The sequence below is a fragment of the Pseudophryne corroboree genome, chromosome 7 (assembly GCF_028390025.1).
Source record: "Pseudophryne corroboree isolate aPseCor3 chromosome 7, aPseCor3.hap2, whole genome shotgun sequence".
NCBI lineage: Eukaryota > Metazoa > Chordata > Amphibia > Anura > Myobatrachidae > Pseudophryne > Pseudophryne corroboree.
In genome coordinates, this window is record NC_086450.1 from 80460615 (window position 1) to 80478066 (window position 17452).

The following is a 17452-nucleotide window of genomic DNA, read 5'->3' on the forward strand; positions in this document are numbered from 1 at the left end:
AGCCGGGGGGGCCCCCTAAAACTGTGGGTCCAACGGTACGTACCCCCTGCCCCCACCCCTTAATTCGGCTCTGCTGCTGGAACCCCCCCTTAATCCGTACCCCCTGATGCCCCCTCTCCCTCTGTCTCCACTATTCACCGCTGCTCTGCTAAGCAGAACAGCAAGTACAGGAGCTTCCCAACTGCCCCCCCCCCCCACCGCGGGACACTGCGACCCGCGGGTGGGACAGCGGGACAGACCCCAAAAAATGGGACTGTCCCGCGAAAATCGGGACAGTTGGGAGGTATGGGGGTGTGTGAGGGGGTATGCCGTACAGACAGACAGGCACCGGCTCACTGTGTGCTTGACCCCCCACATCAGGACACTCAGCAGGGTCTCTCTGGCGCTGAGGAGCGTCACTTTCTGGCACACTCCACGCTTCTTAGCTGCAGTTTTGTGGGGCACCTGCCGCAGTGCAGGTTCCGTACTGCCTCTGTTATCTCCAGCCCCGGCAACCCCACCGCTAGCTGCAGCGCTGCCACCCGCAGTGAGGTGCGCCCAGCTCCTTCACACAATTTAGCCGGCGGGTAGCGCTGCAGAAATCCGAGCTGCTTGCAGGCTCCGACCCCCTCCTCCCTCTAGCCGCAGTGACTCCTGGGAACTAACCAGTCACTCCCAGTCTCCCCTTACCACAGTGCCCAGCTGCCAAGAGGTCCGCGCCGCGTGCATGCTATGACCCCCTCCTCCCTCCAGCCGCAGCGTCTCCTGGGGGCTAACCAGTCACTCCCAGTCTCCCCTTACCACACTGCCCGGCAGCTGCGCGAGGTCTGCGGTGTGTGACTGAGGAGGGGGGGAGGGAGCGGACGGGCAGAGGAAGCAGGACTCCAGCCTGAGAGAGTCAGCCATGCCAAGTCTCCACCAGCAGCAGATCCCAACAGGTTGGAGTGGAACAGCAGCAGTCAGCAGCAGTGACTCCGGTAAGACACATCTGTCTGTCACCACTGTTCTGTCCCTAATACCAATCTCTCCCGTGCCCTGTGTTCTGTCATGTACCCGTCACCCCTGGCCTTGCCCTGTCACTGTTATCCTGGCCCTGTCACCCTTATCCTGGACCTTTCACCCTTATCCTGGCCCTGTCACCCTTATCCTGGCCCTGTTACCCCTATCCTGGCCCTGTCACCCCTGTGCTTGCCCTGTCAACCCTATACTGGCCCTGTCACCCCTGTCCTGGTCCTGCCGCCCCTACCCTGGCCCTGTCACCCCTATCCTGTACCTGTCATTTCTGTCCTGGCCCCGTCGCCCCTGTCCTGGCCCCGTCACCCCTGTCCTGGCCCCGTCACCCCTGTTCTGACTCTGTCACCCCTGTCCTGGCCCTGTTACTGCATACCCTCCAACTACCTTTTTGGCAGGTACAGCACCCGCAGCGCCTCCAGACCCCTCCCCAATGCACCACACCTCTGCACCTTCCCCTCCACCACATGCGGCACTCCACCCCTCCCCCACACGCACAGCCTCCAGACCCCCTACACCACCCGCGGCTCCCACTCCTCCGCCTCTTCACCACCCACAGCACCTCCAGACCCCCTCCACCATCCACCCCCCATATATGTCTCCCCCCACACCTGCCCCCCTCCACCCGCAGCATCTGCAGAACCCTCCTCCATCCGCGCCCCCCCCCCCCCCTCCCCCACCCATGGCACCCCCGCATTTGCCCCTCCACCACCTGCAGCACCTCCGGACCTCCTTCCCCATCCGCTGCACCACCCGTACCTGCCTCTCCCCTACCCACGGCACCAGCAGACCCCTACCCCACCCCCGGCACCCCCATCCCACAGCACCTCCGGAACCCTTCACCCATCCGCAACATCCCCACACCTGCCCCTCTCCCACCCGTGGCACCCCTGCCCCTCCCCCACCTGCAGTGCCTCCGGACCCCTCCCCCATCTGCAGCCCCCACTCCTCTGCCCCTCCACCACCCACAGCACCTCCCGACCCTTCCCCATCCGACCCTCCCCCACCGCAGCATCTACAGACACCCTCCCCCATCCGCAGTCCCCCCCGCACCCGCTACATTCTGTACATCGTGCCCTGCAGGTGCTGTTCACGCCGTCGCAAGGGGCTGCGCCTCCTTCACCATCGCACGCCCTTTCATTGTGCAATATTTAACCACTAACAAAGGAATGCAGGTAATACTCCATATAATACAAATATTGACCCCCAGAAAGGCATGCAAGGGTTAAGGGGGCGTAGCCCCTTGCGACGGTGTGAAGAGCGCCCGTAGGGCGCGATGAAGCACCTAGTTATGAATATTAAGCCCACTCCACTATCCACCACTCCCCTACATATTAAACACCCCTTACCACCCTGGAAGCCATATACCGGGGCCCCTTCATTTAGCCCAATGCCCCCTTCTACAGTTTAGCCCCATCTGTGCAGTAAAGGAGTAATTAGCAGAAATTACTGCTGCAGGTCCTAAATGCTGAGCAGAAGATAGAACACCCCCTACTGCCCGCGGGACATCAAAGCTGCTGCTGATAGCACCCCCCACCCCTACCGCTAGAGGATAAGTAGGGAGCCCAGTGCATTGCTGTGCCCAGGGGCCTACACTGCTGTTAAGACGGCCCTGCACTCGCCTTGGTGGGGCTTGCGAATAGTTCCCTCAGGAGCTCAGTGTTCTGTCAGCGGGGAACGGGACCATTAACCCTTCAAGAGGTTGGGCCGTCCCCCCCCCCCCCCCACGAAGCAGGCAGGCTGGTGCTAACCAGCCCTGCCTGAAAATAGCAAACATATAAAATAAATGCAGAAAACTCTTCAGAAGCTCTTCGGCGTGACCGCCTCCTCCGGGCACATTTTCTAACCTGAGTCTGGTAGGAGGGGCATAAAGGGAGGAGCCAGCCCACACTATCAAATTCTTAAAGTGCCCATGGATCCTAGTGGACCCATCTATACCCCATGCGACTTAATAGACCTCAGTATCCTCTAGGAAGGAAGAGAAATCTCGTTCATTAATGAACGAGATCGTTCATATCTTTCAGTGTAATTGGCCAGTGTGTATTACTCTCAGGGGGCCCCAGTGGGATGAACCAGGAGTTCCACCCATGAAAACCAGAATATTGTGGTATATTGGGGTTATGTGACAACTGCCAGGCACATTTACAAAGGGCTCTGCTTATAAATGCAGTTATTTTATTTCCAGGTATTGCATGTGAGTATCCTAGGAAGTGCTGTAGTGTCAGATCAGTGCTCTAGATCATACAGCACATGTGTGTGTTGCACAAATATCACCTTCTCTTGCAGAACTCTCATTTTCCAGAATTGCTGCTTATACCAGTAGTCTTTGCTAGCAATATGGTCATATTTTCCACTGTCACACACTACATAATATACAGCAGTAATGTGAGTGTGTGTGTGTGTATATGTGTGTGTGTGACACGCCCCTCATTCCCTAATTCCCTCCCGACCGCATCACTTTCATTGTTTCCACGTCTGCGGTCGCCAAGGAGGGAATCGTCCCAGTCTCCCAGAGGGGCGGGGACAGACGTGGGGAGAAGCGCCCACGTGGATGCGCCGCAGCCAATCAGATCACTAGCATCCGCCTCGCTCCCTTTGATGCCTTACCTCTCGTGGGCGTGGCTCTGGAGGAGAGTGGGCCGGAATGTAGTGGGGAGGGGACGCAACAGGAAGTGTGGAGCGTACTAGCCGGAGCCGCCGTGGTCGCTGCTTCAGCTCATGTAAATATATTGATGGGGACGGTGTGAGTGTTGGCTGGGGGCGGGGGAGAAGGGATAGCTACCGGGCCGGTGCTGTGGGCGAGTCGCACCCTTGCCCCAGGGTGGATGAGGAGGATAGGCTGCTGGGGCAGCTGTCTGATTCCATGGGAGCTGCGTATTAATATTCATGTCAGCGCCGTGTGTGGTGTGCTGGCTGCATGGTAGCATCACGTTGTGACAATGAGCAGTGTAGGGGTTATGCTGGTAAAGATGCAGGATGGGACCTGCCATCTCCTGCCCAGTGCTATTCCCACTGTGTCTCCTATGCACTGGCATTGGGATTGCTAAGTCAGTCATTCTGCATGCAGTCATTCAGTTCACAAGTTTGCTGGACCTGTATTGGAAGATGATGTGTGCATGGTTATGGAGGGGATTTATGTTCTTTTTATGTTGTATATGATGATTTGTAAGAAATACGGTATTCAATTGTACGTGATGTGCTGCATGCTTCAAGCGTTGCAAGTTCTCCGTGCGGGACAACTTGCGAAGTTGGCACTACCGTATATTGGGCAATATAGGCACAGTCTGGTATCACCCGTGTTCACCGGCAATGCGTTGCTTTGAATTGAAGGTCATCCATACACATATTTGTGGTTCACTCTATAGCAGCGGTTATCAATCATTTGCCACCTGGGTACCCCCTGGCAGGCCATTTGCGTTATTTGTCCCCCCCAACATGTGCAAAGCAGTACATCCGTAACGAGTATAGTTGCTATTAGATAGAATGTATAGGTGATGTGTATAACAGCAATATATTTACTTCTTGAACCAAGATTTATTAAAAAGTTAAAAAAAAAGACCAAAATAAAATGAATTCCCCATGTAGATGTCTCACCTGACCCTTTCTAAAAACCAACAACTTTTAAATTGACATTAAAACTATAGTCACATGTGCTTTTTTTTATTTTTACATGAATGGACGTTTTCATTTTATCAGCGTCTTACTGTGATACATGGAAGTCAAGATCCCTAGGATGCTGCATTCCTTATTATCACCTGGATGTCCCTTCCTGTCATTACAGGAGTACCCCAGTAGTTCCCCAGGTTATGAACTGCTGCTCCTAGACTGTTGGAAATGTATGGACTTATGGGTTGGAAATGTATGGACTTAGGGGGTCATTCCTAGTTAATCGCTCGCTAGCAACTTTTTGCAGCGCTGCGATCAGATTAAAACTCGGCAAAACTGCGTATGCACCGCAATGCGCAGGCGCGTCGTATGGGTACAAAGAGGATCGGCGATGAATTTAAGGAAGAATCCATTCACACAGTCGATCGCAAGGTGATTGACAGAAAGAGGGCTTTTATGGGTGTCAACTGACCGTTTTCTGGGAGTGTTTGGTAAAACGCAGGCGCGTCCAAGTGTTTGCAGGGTGGGTGTTTGACGTAATTTCTGGGACCAAAAAGACTGAAGTGATCGCAGCGTCTGAGTAATGCTAGCCATACATCAGACCAACTTTTCTCCAACACTCCAAACTTCCAACCATCCAACTTGTCTGTTCAACTAAAACAGTGCCCCACACATCTCACCAACTTTTTACCAGTGCTCCACACATCTAACCAACTTTTCATCAGACCAACCAACCTTCCAACTTCTGTCCAACTTGTGATGTCACCAAAGTAGGCGGACAGTGCCTGCCTACAGTTCTTCAGTTTTGTTTTGTTTTTTAATTTCAAAACATGCAGACGTGTCTTTTTTTCAGTGAAACTGGGCTTTTCTTTCACCACCATACATTTATTAGATTTACTTATTTTTATACTGAACTATGGATACCAGCATGGTTGGGCTGCCAAGGCAAATTTTATATATATATATATATATATATATATATATATATATAAGATGTAGATATTCGGCACTATATATTTTTAAAAAGATTATTATTATATATATATATATATATATATATATATATATTTTTTTTTTAAATGGAATGGGAAAAACCCGGAAAAAAATTGCGTGGGGTCCCCCCTCCAAAGCATAACCAGCCTCGGGCTCTTCGAGCCGGTCCTGGTTCTAAAAATCCTGGGAAAAAAGGGACAGGGGATCCCCCGTATTTTTAAAACCAGCACCGGGCTCTGCGCCTGGTGCTGTTGCAAAAAATACGGGGGACAAAAAGAGTAGGGGTCCCCCATATTTTTTACACCAGCATCAGGCTCCACTAGCTGGACAGATAATGCCACAGCCGGGGGTCACTTTTATACAGTGCCCTGCGGCCATGGCATTAAATATCCAACTAGTCACCCCTGGCCGGGGTACCCTGGGGGAGTGGGGACCCCTTCAATCAAGGGGTCCCCCCCCCCTGCCACCCAAGGGCCAGGGGTGAAGCCAGAGGCTGTCCCCCCCATCCAAAGGCTGCGGATGGGGGGCTGATAGCCTTGAGAAAATTGAAAGAATATTGTTTTTTTTCCAGAAGTACTACAAGTCCCAGCAAGCCTCCCCCGCAAGCTGGTACTTGGAGAACCACAAGTACCAGCATGCGGGAGAAAAACGGGCCCGCTGGTACCTGTAGTTCTAGTGGAAAAAAAATACCCAAATAAAAACAGGAGACACACACCGTGACAGTAAAACTTTATTTCACACATGTCGACACACACATACTTACCTATGTTGACACGAAGCAGTCGGTCCTCTTCTCCAAGTAGAATCCACGGGTACCTGAAAATAAAAGATAATTATACTCATCTGATCCAGCGTCCTTATACGTAATGCCACCCCTGTAGTAGTAGCATCCTTATACGTAATGTGCCCCCAGTAGTAGTACCGTCCTTATACATAATGCCCCCTCAGTAGTAGTAGCATCCTTACATGTAATGCCCTCCCAGTAGTAGTAGCACCGTCCTTATACATAATGCCCCCTCAGTAGTAGTAGCATCCTTACATGTAATGCCCTCCCAGTAGTAGTAGCACCGTCCTTATACATAATGCCCCCCAGTAGTAGCGTCCTTATATGTAATGCCCCCCCAGTATTAGTAGCCTCCTTATACATAATGCCCCCCAGTAGTAGTTGCATCGTTATATGTAATGCCCCCCTGTAGTAGTAGCGTTCTTATACATAATGCCCCCCCAGTAGTAGTAGCATCGTTATATGTAATGCCCCCATGTAGTAGTAGCGTTCTTATACATAATGCCCCCCCAGTAGTAGTAGCATCGTTATATGTAATGCCCCCCTGTAGTAGTAGCGTTCTTATACATAATGCCCCCCCAGTAGTAGTAGCATCGTTATATGTAATGCCCCCCTGTAGTAGTAGCGTTCTTATACATAATGCCCCCCAGTAGTAGTAGCATCGTTATATGTAATGCCCCCATGTAGTAGTAGCGTTCTTATACATAATGCCCCCCAGTAGTAGTAGCATTGTTATAGGTAATGCCCCCCCAGTAATAGTAGCGTCCTTATACATAATGCCCCCCCAGCAGTAGTATCGTTATACGTAATGCCCCCCCCCAGCAATAGTAGCATCCCTATACGTAATGCCCCCCCTATAGTAGTAGCGTCCTTCCATGTAATGGCCCCCCCAGCAGTGGCGTCCATAAAGCACGCACACACACACAGACATACCTCACACACACACAATTCACACATATATATACACACACACACACACACACACACCCCCCCTCTCACCCTCCACTTACCAAGTCTGGCTGGCCATCACTGCAAAGCTGTCTGGTCCCGTGTAGCTCCGCCCCCTCGTGCCGCCGTAGCTCCGCCCCCTTTTCAGGCCTCGAACTGCACAGCCCGCTGTCACAGGTGATTGGGGGGGGGGGGGATTCATGCTGCCGCGCAGTAGGCGGACACTAGCAGGCAGTGTCCGCCTACTTATCGTTCAGTTGGGGGGAAAGTTTCCCCTACACCTGAACGATTGGTTGGGAAAATCAAGCAGGTTTGATTTTCCCAACTAGTTGGACAGACCGTTTCTGTCCGTTTTTCAGCGTGTGGGAGCAAACGGCTGATAATCGTTTGCTCCCACACACTGCCACATTATCTTTCCAACCAGCCAACTAGTTGGCTGGTTGGAAAGATATCGTCCTGATGTATGGCCAGCTTAAGTCCAGAGCTACTCAGAAACTGCACAAAATGTTTTTGTACTGCTCTGCTGCAAAGGCGTTCGCACACTTGCAAAGCGAAAATACACTCCCCCGTGGGCGGCGACTATCTAATCGCAGCGCCGCAAAAAGTTGCTAGCGAGCAATCAACTCGGAATGACCCCCTTATTTCCATCATTCTAGTTTGTCAATGTTTTTGTATATCGCACCTATGATTGCTATTTGGAAAAATGACGAAGCAGAATACAGGTCTTAATGTGATTTCCCCCCAACTGACCTGCCCACAGAGATTAGCTAACCCTGACATCGCCGGGGCATGTCCTTGATGATACAGGGGTCGCTTTCTTGTCCCAGTGTAATGATAATTCCCAGCTTTGTTATGTTCATGTTACTCTACAGCAGGGATGGGGAACCTTTTTTTTTTTACCAAGGGCCATTTGGATATTTTTAAAATCCTTCGGGGGACATACAAAAATTATCAACTTAAAAATGACACTACCCCCCAGTAGTTATGCCCCTTAGGGGTACTGAGTGCGGGTGGTCTTCAGTTTGCCGGCTGTCGGGATCCTGGCGCACAGTATACCGGCGCCAGAATCCCGACAGCCGGCATACCGTCACTTTATCTCCCTCTTGGGGGTCCACGACCCCCCTAGAGGGAGAATAAATAGCGTAGTGCGCCACCGTGCCCGCAGCATGGCGAGCGCAGCGAGCCCGCAAGGGGCTCATTTGCGCTCGCCACGCTGTCGGTATGCCAGCGGTTGGGCTTCCGGCGCCGGTATGCTGGTCGCCGGTGAGCCCGGCCGCTGGCATACCATAGTACACCCCTGAGTGCACGTGCCAAAAAATGGGTGTGGACAATTAAAATGGGTTGGGATACACCTATGCCCCAAATAGTGCAGTGCCAAATGCCCCCACAGTGTCAGATCCACAAATGCCCCACAGTGCCAGATCCAAAAATGCCCCCGCAGTGCCAGATCCACAAATGCCCCCCACAAGTGCCCCCGCAGTGCCAGATCCACAAGTGCCCCCGCAGTGCCAGATCCACAAGTGCCCCCGCAGTGCCAGATCCACAAGTGCCCCCACAGTGTCAGATCCACAAATGCCCCGCAGTGCCAGATCCAAAAATGCCCCCGCAGTGCCAGATCCACAAATGCCCCCCACAAGTGCCCCCGCAGTGCCAGATCCACAAGTGCCCCCGCAGTGCCAGATCCACAAGTGCCCCCCGCAGTGCCAGATCCACAAGTGCCCCCCGCAGTGCCAGATCCACAAGTGCCCCCCGCAGTGCCAGATCCACAAGTGCCCCCCGCAGTGCCAGATCCACAAGTGCCCCTGTGGCCCTCCAGTTGCTGTGGAACTATACATCCCAGCATGCCCTGTCTCAGTTTTGGCATGCCTTAATAGCAAAACTGTGACAGGGCATGCTGGGATATGTAGTTCCACAGCAGCTGGATGGCCGCAAGTTGAAGACCCCCCCCCCCTCGCTCTCTGTATCTATCTATCTATCTATCTATCTATCTATCTATCTATCTATCTATCTATCTATCTATCTATCTATCTATCTATCTGTCGCAAGAAAAAAACTGCGTCACTCCAGGTCTTGTGCAAAAGTAAATAATTTAAGTATAAAAATCACTATGGTAACCAAGCCGCGGACCTAGCGTGCAGCCTAGCAACGAGACGCCGGAAGTGGAGAGGCGGGGCAGATGACGTAGTTCTCGCGAGACGCCGGAAACCCCCGGCGTCTGGAGCGGCTGAAGGCGCGGGTTATGCTCCTCCTCACGGGTGAGTATTTCATGCTTTATAAGGTAAGATGAGTTCACACTGCACACAATCACTCCTTGACAAAGGGGATATGGGCCCCGAAACGTTGAAAATGACACTGTGATTTTTATACTTAAATGATTTACTTTTGCACAAGACCTGGAGCGACGCCGTTTTTTTTCTTGCCATGTTCAAACCATATGACGGAGGGCACCCAGGCTATTGATCCAGGGAGGACCAGGAGTGCCGGGCATTACAGCTATCTCTCTCTCTCTCTCTCTCTCTCTCTCTCTCTATACAGGTTGAGTATCCCATATCCAAATATTCCGAAATACGGAATATTCCGAAATACGGACTTGTTTGAGTGAAAGTGAGATAGTGAAACCTTTGATTTTTGATGGCTCAATGTACACAAACTTTGTTTAATACACAGTTATTAAAAATATTGTATTAAATGACACCCAGGCTGTGTGTATAAGGTGTATATGAAACATAAATGAATTGTGTGAATATACACACACTTTGTTTAATGCCCAAAGTTATAAAAAATATTGGCTAAAATGACCTTCAGGCTGTGTGTATAAGGTGTATATTAAACATAAATGCATTCTGTGCTTAGATTTAGGTCCCATCATCATGACATCTCATTATGGTATGCAATTATTCCAAAATACGGAAAAATCTGTTATCCAAAACACCTCTGGTCCCAAGCATTTTGGATAAGGGATACTCAACCTGTATCTATATATATATATATATATATATCTATATATATATCTATATATATCTATATATATATCTATATATCTATATATATATCTATCTATATATATATATATATATCTATATATCTATATCTATATATATATATATATATATATATATATATATATATATATATATATATATAGAGAGAGAGAGAGCAAAGACAAAAGAGGCGGCACTTCCAGATTTGTAAAGGTGAAAATGTTTTAAGTCATAGATCGACGTTTCGGGGGGTCTTACCTAGTGATGAGCGGGTTCGGTTTCTCGGAAACCGAACCCCCCCGAACTTCACCCATTTTACACGGGTCCAAGGCATACTCGGATTCTCCCGTATGGCTCGGGTAACCCGAGCGCGCCCGAACGTCATCATCCCGCTGTCGGATTCTCGCGAGATTCGGATTCTATATAAGCAGCCGCGCGTTGCCGCCATTTTCACTCGTGCATTGGAAATGTTAGGGAGAGGACGTGGCTGGCGTCCTCTCCGTTATTGTTGAACTTGATTGTGCTGTGCACTATTGCTTAATTGTGGGGAGGGCTGGGGAGCAGCTGTATATAGGAGGAGCACAGTGCAGAGTTTTGCTGATCAGTGACCACCAGTTATCCGTTCTCTGCCTGAAAAAAATGCTCCATATCTGTGCTCACAGTGTGCTGCATATATCTGTGCTCACACTGCTTAATTGTGGGGACTGGGGAGCAGCTGTATTATATAGCAGGAGTACAGTGCAGAGTTTTGCTGACAGTGACCACCAGTATACGTTGTCTGCCTGAAAAACACTCCATATCTGTGCTCAGTGTGCTGCTTTATTGTGGGGACTGGGGACCACCAGTATAATATTATATAGGAGGAGTACAGTGCAGAGTTTTGCTGACCAGTGACCACCAGTATATAATATATAGCATTACGGTACAGTAGGCCACTGCTGTACCTACCTCTGTGTCGTCATTAAGTATACTATCCATCTACATTCTATACCTGTGGTGCATTTTAGTTTTGCAGTTTGCTGACACAGTGACCACCAGTATACTATATATAGCAGTACGGTACGGAAGGCCACTGCTGTACCTACCTCTGTGTCGTCATTAATTAAGTATACTATCCATCTACATTCTATACCTGTGGTGCATTTTAGTTTTGCAGTTTGCTGACACAGTGACCACCAGTATACTATATATAGCAGTACGGAAGGCCACTGCTGTACCTACCTCTGTGTCGTCATTCATTAAGTATACTATCCATCTACATTCTATACCTGTGGTGCATTTTAGTTTTGCAGTTTGCTGACACAGTGACCACCAGTATACTATATATAGCAGTACGGAATGCCACTACTGTACCTACCTCTGTGTCGTCATTAAGTATACTATCCATCTACATTCTATACCTGTGGTGCATTTTAGTTTTGCAGTTTGCTGACACAGTGACCACCAGTGTACTATATATAGCAGTACGGAAGGCCACTGCTGTACCTACCTCTGTGTCGTCATTCATTAAGTATACTATCCATCTACATTCTATACCTGTGGTGCATTTTAGTTTTGCAGTTTGCTGACACAGTGACCACCAGTATACTATATATAGCAGTACGGAAGGCCACTGCTGTACTTACCTCTGTGTCGTCATTAAGTATACTGTCCATCTACATTCTATACCTGTGGTGCGCCTCTTTTTTTCTTTGCATCATGTGCTGTTAGGGGACAATTTTTTTGAAGTGCCATCCTGCCTGACACTGCAGTGCCACTCCTAGATGGGCCAGGTGTTTGTGTCGGCCACTTGTGTCGCTTAGCTTAGTCACACAGCGACCTTGGTGCGCCTCCTTTTTTTCTTTGCATCATGTGCTGTTTGGGGACTATTTTTTTGAAGTGCCATCCTGCCTGACACTGCAGTGCCACTCCTAGATGGGCTAGGTGTTTGTGTCGGCCACTTGTGTCGCTTAGCTTAGCCATCCAGCGACCTCGGTGCAAATTTTAGGACTAAAAATAATATTGTGAGGTGTTCAGAATAGACTGGAAATGAGTGGAAATTATGGTTATTGAGGTTAATAAAACTATGGGATCAAAATGACCCCCAAATTCTATGATTTAAGCTGTTTTTTAGGGTTTTTTGTAAAAAACACCCGAATCCAAAACACACCCAAATCCGACAAAAAATTTTCGGTGAGGTTTTGCCAAAACGTGTCCGAATCCAAAACACGGCCGCAGAACCGAATCCAAAACACAAAACCCGAAAAATGTCCGGTGCACAGACTCTCACCCCATCATCAGGATAACAGGTGTACATAAACAATAAAACATTTATACTCACAGTCTGCCTGCTCTCCCGCCCACCGCCGGCCGCAGCCCCGGGACCCGTCTGTACAGTTCCGGAAGCCAGCCGTTGACGTCACCGGAAGCGGGGAACCAACGGGGACCTGCGTCGGAAGGGTAAGGGAGGAACACACAGAGCACCCATGAGTCCCCATGACAACATATACACAAAAGGCACACCAGTAAGGTTGGTTTTATGGGGCCACGCTGTCCCTAATGAGTGCCGGGTTTTCTTCTTGGATATATATATATATATATATATATATATATATATATATATATATATATATGCGTGCGCGTATCTTGCGGTGTCTGCCACCATTTGTGTAATGGCTTGTCATTAGTGTGTATGTGCACCGCCATATGGTGGGTACATACGATACTACTGGAAACAGGTGTAACTGCACTTACATTGAAAACTGTACAGCTCGCAGTTCCATTAAGATGCCCTCACTAAACTTAACCCATGCGTGGATGGCCCATTACAAATGAAGAGGCATAACTGTGCTTTTAGTACAGCTGTGTTTGAAATGGGTTGGGCATGCGTGACTATCCCCGCTCTATGGGTGCTGTGGACACCCACGAGTGGAAATAGTCCCTGCTAATCGGCATGCCGATTGTCGGGATTGTCAGGGTGGCGGGATGTAGGGGGAGGTACTGTGACCGGCTGTCACATAACTATTTCCTGTTTGAAATGTGTACAATTCTGCATTGAGTAGCTTCTTCTCTGGGTCAGAGCATTTGCAACCTCCTCAGGTACTCCAGTGACGCAGGAGGAGTCGCCATTATCTGAGCCCTAGCTGTACTGTAGGAGAGGAATCACCAGGCTGTAGCGCTTACCACAAAACGGGTTGACTGCCTTTAAAAATGGGACTTTAAAACTCCTCCTGCCCAAACCCTTTTGTGCTCAGGGTATCCTGCTTCTTCTCACTTGGTAATAACATGGCTAATAACCTGGGCTTAACTTACATTATATCTGCCCATGCTATGATCTCTATTTCTGACATAGGGGGTAATTCAGACTTGATTGCTGCTGTGTGTTTTCGCACAACAGGCGATCAGGTCCAAACTACGCATGCGTATGACCCGCAATGCACAGGCGCGTCGCACAGGTACAAAGCGGATTGCCGCTCAGCAATAGGTATGTGCGACTGATCCGTTCGCACGGGCGATCGCAAGAAGATTGACAGGAAGAAGGCGTTTGTGGGTGTCAACTGACCGTTTTCAGGGAGTGTCTGGAAAATCGCAGGCGTGTCCATGCGTTTGCAGGGAGGGTTCCTGACGTCAATTCTGGTCCCGGATAGGCTGATGTTATCGCAGCGGCTGAGTAAGTCTTGGGCTGTGCAGAGACTGCACAAAATCTGTTTGTACGGTTCTGCTACACATATGCGTTCGCACACTTGCACAGATAAAATACACTCCCCCTGTAGGTGGTGACTATCTGATCGCAGCAGTGCAAAAATCGCTTGCTAGCAATCAGGTCTGAATTGGGTCCATAGTTTGGACGTCACATAAGTGTTATAATGGGGTAGATGCATGAAGCAGTGAAAAGATTGGAAAAGTTGTCCATGGCAGCCAATCAGCTGCTATGTATAGTTTGTTGGAATGTACTTGATAAAAGTTACCTCAGAGCTCCACTGGCTCACTTCTCCACTCTTTTCATTGCTTCATACATGTCACCCCTACACTTCTGCCTAAAACTGAGAGCTGAGCAGACTGCAAGCTTGTAGCATGAGGAAAGTTATACCTCTTTCAGACTAGAAGCAAAATACTGGGTTATTGTACATGAACGCGCTTCATCCCAGGATAGTCTGAAAGGGGCCCAGGTCATCTGACCTAGGACCCGTGTACAGCATAGCAAGAGCCGACTTCAGCGATTGGAGATGACATCATCTCAAAGTGCCAGCAGAAGTGGTTACACTCCATCAGTGTGCCGAGTAAACGGCCTGACCTGGGAGTAACAGCTCTAAATGCCAGGTCCGCCTCGGGAATTTGAATACGTGTCCAACACGGGTCGGACCTGGCATTTAGATCTAAAAGTCATATGAGTCTTTCTATTCCTTTCCCTTACAGACCAATAGGAACACTGCCTTGAGATCTGGAAAATTATGGACTTGCATTGGCTGTGTTGCAGTCTCATAGGGCAGACTAGTGTTCCCACTAGGATGTGGGCAGGGCAGGGCACAGAGTGCAGGAATAGTATCGCTGGCCGGGGAGGGGGGCACAGCCCTGCCATCATCACTATTGGGGGCGTGCCCAGACATCTGCGTCACATCTTGGGGGCGTGCCCAGCACTTACAGAGGTGCTGGGCTTCCCCCAAGCTCTGCCCTTAATTTGAACAGATGTCCTGTGTATGAACAAGGCATCTATTCAGGCGGTGTCAGCACGGCACTGGGCAGGCTAGTTTAGCAGGGTGCCGCTAAAGGGCTGGGTGCATTTTGCTCTTTAAAAATCAGCTAGGGCGCGACACCCTGCTAAAACAGCCTAGCGTGAAGACTAGCAGACTGTGCTAGATGCAGGCAACATAGGTGGTATCCTATTTGCTATGACGGGTGGTTTGGTAAAATAGAAAAGTCTTGTTTTAGAGCGCCACTGACAATTGTATTGCATACTTTTGTCTTAAAGCACTTTTTTGCACATTTACCTGCATGTCAGATTTTATTATGGTCTCCCGTTGTAGTGATACATTGTAGATTTGTTTTTGTGGCCTGGAAGATTGGGCCATACTTCTGTTGACTCATCAATGGCCAAAGAAGGCTTTTGCTTCGATAATCTTTATATTGCAGCATAGGCCAGGGATGGAAAGGTGATAGTTATAAATATGTCTCCCAAAAGTTATAGGCCCTACACACTGGTCGATCTGACTGAAAGATATGAACGATTTTGTTCATTAATGGAGGCACAAGCGATGAACGATGTGCGGCCCTGCGCTCGTTTATCGCTGGTGCCCCGTCGGCTGGGCATGCAGGCCAATATGGACGATCTTGTCCATATTTGCCTGCACTTCTATGGAGCCGGGTGACGGGGGGAGTGAAGGAACTTCACTGCCCCCCCACCGCCAGGTCGCCCGTATCCGCCGTCGGGCAGCTCGGCGGCGGATAGTTAAATGTGTAGGGCCCATTAGTCTCCAACATCCATGGCGCGGGTCTTTTCCTTATTTGAAATGGGTAATTGGCAGAAGACGGATGAATGGAGGTTTTATTTTTTTTCTTCACTTATCTTTGTTTTATTCAAGATCTCAGTCTGCTAGAGAGTGAACAAAGTATAGGACTATGGGATCTATTCATTAAGCAGTGAAAAGTGTGGAGAAGTGAGCCAGTGGAGAAGTTGCCCATGGCAACCAATCAGTTCCCCTGTATATTGTTAAAGTATGCAAATTATAAATGTTACATCAATCCTGATTGATTGCCATGTGCAACTTCTCCACTAGTTCAATTCTCCATACTTATCACTGCTTCATGAATAGACCCCTTAGCCAGACCATCTTTACAGTACCTGCCAAATTATTTTGCTTCCATGAAAGGTATTAGGTTGGTGCCAAGTACCAGAAAAGGACGTCCATAAGCTGAGTGCTGTCATTTATGGTTGTTACAGTTTGCCTTAAGTGTAAATAGTTAATTGGATAGTCTGCACTTACCCTGGACTCAGAACATAGTGAGCCTGTCTACTAAGATTGTGTGGAAGCTCATTTCTTGTCTCTCTAATTAGAAGAACACCTCGCCCGTCTCAGCATTTCCCTAAGCAGCGTCTGGGTAAATGACAAATGATTCTCTCTTCATATGCCGGCTCTCGGAAGCGTGCCTGTGGCCACATGTGAAGTATCTGCATTAGAAAGCGCTGCTCAAGCCTTTGTTTTTATGTCATTTTTCAATACACACAATGTTTCCTGTTCTTAGGGCTTTCTCATTGTGTCTGATTGAAAAAAAAAATGGCCCCATTTCACCGTCTATTGTTAATATTCCTGCTTGTATCTATTTATAACGTGCCAACACATTATACAGGGCAGCACAATAGGAAGCCAAAGGGCGTAAATGATACACATATACTTCCAATCCACAGCCCCAATGTCATGTACTGCCAAAGCTAGAACCTAAGATGCAGTCATAATGGTTAAAAAGAAGATTCATTTTTAGGGAGATCCAGCTATGCCATATTCTTCATCCAGCCGAGGGGGCTGAGATTCCCATGTTGTCTCTACATTCCCTAATGAAAGTGCCTTTTAGGGTAAAATCAATTTTCATTCCATCATGTACTCCCAACCTTTCCATATTGCAGCTGTGCTGAGATTTTTCGTTTTCCAAGTAGAATTTCTTGGATAACAATGATTATTAAACAATGGTATCATTTTTTGGCTGCAGTGTTTTGTACCTGGTTCCAGGTAATTAATGTGTATTTTCTTACTATTGTGTTCTTAATGAAAGCAACTGGTAAGTGGCCTGAGGAGTGTGTCTGCCAGTGGCCGGGATCTAAAAACATCCAGCTTGGGAGCTTGCAGTGACTTACTGCCTTCTGAGTGAATATGGTGAAATTACATGGTTTTCTGTTACGTCCTAGAGGATGCTGGGGACTCCGTAAGGACCATGGGGTATAGACGGGCTCCGCAGGAGACATGGGCACTTTAAGACCTTTAATGGGCGTGAACTGGCTCCTCCCTCTATGCCCCTCCTCCAGACTTCAGTTAGATCCTGTGCCCAGAGGAGACTGGTCACACACTAGGGGAGCTCTACCGAGTTTCTCTAGAAAATAGACTTTGTTAGGTTTTTTTATGTTCTGGGAGACCTGCTGGCAACAGACTCCCTGCTTCGTGGGACTGAGGAGAGAGAAGCA

At 48.9% G+C, this 17452-nt stretch overlaps 1 protein-coding gene across 1 annotated transcript in view; it reads left to right on the forward strand.

The window, feature by feature from the left end:
- The first annotated feature begins 3591 nt into the window (after positions 1 to 3591).
- Positions 3592 to 17452, forward strand: part of SESTD1 (SEC14 and spectrin domain containing 1) — a 402961-nt gene continuing 389100 nt past the window's right edge. Inside the window, exon 1 of the mRNA XM_063933342.1 lies at positions 3592 to 3710. The gene's annotated coding sequence lies outside the window, so the exon portion shown is untranslated. The remainder of the gene's footprint in view (positions 3711 to 17452) is intronic.